Source organism: Euphorbia lathyris, chromosome 2 (genome assembly GCF_963576675.1).
Source record: "Euphorbia lathyris chromosome 2, ddEupLath1.1, whole genome shotgun sequence".
Lineage (NCBI taxonomy): Eukaryota > Viridiplantae > Streptophyta > Magnoliopsida > Malpighiales > Euphorbiaceae > Euphorbia > Euphorbia lathyris.
In genome coordinates, this window is record NC_088911.1 from 80,198,991 (window position 1) to 80,202,003 (window position 3,013).

The following is a 3,013-nucleotide window of genomic DNA, read 5'->3' on the forward strand; positions in this document are numbered from 1 at the left end:
CTCAAATCGACCCCATTTATTAACGTTAGGGGTAAAATTGCTCCTGACTTACAACGTTAGGGGTAAAATTGCTCTTGACTTCCAACGTTAGGGGTAAAATTGCACCATTTTAGACGTCAGGGATAAAATGGCTCCTGGCCCAAAACGTTAGGGGTATTTTTGCATCTTAACCCTTGTTTTTTTTTATAAATTGTTAGTTATTATTTTTTTAAATGTAAAAATTGTTAGTGATATTATAGAACAAAAGACAAGATTTGGAAGGGTTTTTTTTAAGAAAAGAATTGGAAGAGTTAATAGTAAGAAAAAAATTGGAAAAATCAATTTGTTTAAGAGTGAATTGAATGTGGTTAATGACATTTTTATAAGGGAAAATTACCCAGAAAATTCATATTTTAAAAACTATTTACAACTATGACAAGTTATAATTTTGGATTATATCAAACTAGTAAAATCAGTACTTTTAATATATTTTAAGGATTAGAGTTTATAAATTAGAAGTCTAGAATATATTTTCTAAGTTTTATAATTTCTGAATTTGAGTCTATAATTTTTAAATTATGGTATAAAATCATAATATATAAAGAGAATAATGACATATTAAGAATTAAATTTAGTGATATGACTTAGTTGTAATTTTGTACTTAATTATGATATTCATATATTTGACCCTTTTTATAAAGGCAAATGACATTAGAGTTTTTTTTTGAAGTGGTTTGGTATTAATACCACAATGAAATACTTTTTTCATCTTCTAACATTTAAACATAACTCATAGTTTTTTTTTTCTATTTAATACGTTTATATCGAGTCATGATTACCCATCGTTTGACCATATATAATGACAAAAAGCATGGCTAGATTTATAGTTATTATGTAGTCTCTGTATCAAGTTATGATTGCCCCCCGTTTGATCATATATAATGATCCTATATTAGGTGGGGAATTTATAGGAAGGTCCTGGTCCTCCAACTCACTAAAAGAACCTTCCATATACTAATTGACACATGTCCTTCACTTATAACAGCTCATCAAATAAAAACTCTCTTTCACGGCAAAACACGTTCTCCATCTCCCTCCTCCATTTTCCGTCACTCCGATTGCCTCACTCAGATTGCCGCTGCTGATGAAGTCTTGTTGCGGATCTCCACCGTTCTCTTTCAGCCTGTTTATCAGTGTAGTGAGACCTGTCACTGATTGATTTTCCCTTCGTCAAATTCTCTTCTCCGTTTGCTTCTTAACCATTCCACCTCTCTCTCCCTCTCTCTCTCTCTCTCTTTTTTTGTCAAAGTGTCTAAAATGTTTACTATGTTACTAATATAGTTAGAAATAATAACCACAAAAATGTGCAAAACTACTTCAGTTTATCGACAAATTAATATGTTTGGAAATGTCTGATATGACAGTTTAATAATTGTCAAGTTAGTTCATTCAAATTTTCTATTATATAGCAGTAGTGGCAGAACCAGGACATTAGATGAGCCGAGGTTCAACTTAATGAAACAATCGTTGTTCATCGACGAGTCATTTAAAAAAAATTAAAACTTCATAGTTAAACCTTATTTCTATCCTTTATTCCTATATACATATCTTACCAATAACAACCTAGGAATGATAAATTTATACGCGATCAATTACTCGATATGTAATTATAGTGTTTGAATTTAGTTTAGTAGGTAAGGAGTAATTTTTTAGTTGAGAGAAAAGTGATACATAAATTTTAGGGTTGAATTGGTGTTGACCTGCTAACTCGAAAATGTCATGAATATTTAAAATTATTATCATATTCTCTAATGTGTTTATATTTCATTTAATTAGTAAACGTAATAAAATTACAATTACTAATTGCAAAAATGGCTTGAACCTTCCATATTTTGCATGCGACTTATAAACACATTACACGAACTAAAATGATATATTAGCGGATTTTTGGATGGTCATAGTTAAGCTGCTAATCCAAAAACGACATAAATTATTTAGAACTATTACTATATCCTACTATATTTTTAAATGACATCATTAACATATGTACATAGTAAAATTACATATGATCCGAAAGCACAATACAAAATTACTAACCCAATTTGGTTAATATATAGTTATAACACAAATTTTTTTGAGTTGAGTTAGAGTTGACTCATTTCATATCAACTCGATAATTGATATGACACGAACACGACACTAACTCAATAATAAGAAAAAAATTTAGAATACTCTAGGAGTAATACACTTAGCAAATCAATTAATGTCACATGTACATTTTTTTCCTTACACAAATCATCTCCCATGAAGTGGTATGTACAATTATTTTTACTGATTGGTGTATTACTCCTGGAATACAGTAAAAAAAATTCAATAATTGTCACATCTACAACAACCCCTCTTCATGTCTTTCACTCTTTGACAAAGTAGGCTTGAAAATTATTTTGAAACAAATTTCAAGGACTATCCCCCTATGGAGTTCTGCCCCTGGACAAGTAACATTGATTTTGCTTAAAATAGTTAGGAGTAAATATATACCATTTCATATGTTAGAGTCGAATCTATATTTTTCTGAAAATACGCGTAACAAATTTCGCTTTTATCCCGATAAATTAAATTACTTCACTAGGTAGATTTTTGAAAGAAAAAAAAATTAAAATTGATTTTGCTTGAAAAGGTTACTAGTAAATTTATACAATTTCATATGTTAAAGTAAAATATGTACTTTTCAGAAAATATTAGAGAGGAATTTAGCGTTTATGTCAATAAATTAAATTACTTCACTAGGTAGCTTTTTGAAAAAAAAAGAAAAAAAAGGATTAAAATTGATTTTACTTGAAAAGGTTAGGAGTAAATTTATAAAATTTATATACTTTTCATAAAATATTAAAGTGAAATTTAGCCTTTATGTCAATAAATTAAATTACTTCACTAGGTAGATTTTTGAAAAAAAAAAACAAGATTTAATTTGATAATCAAATGACAAAAATTGGTAATTAAAGGAGACAAAATAGATTGAATTCATAGCATACAA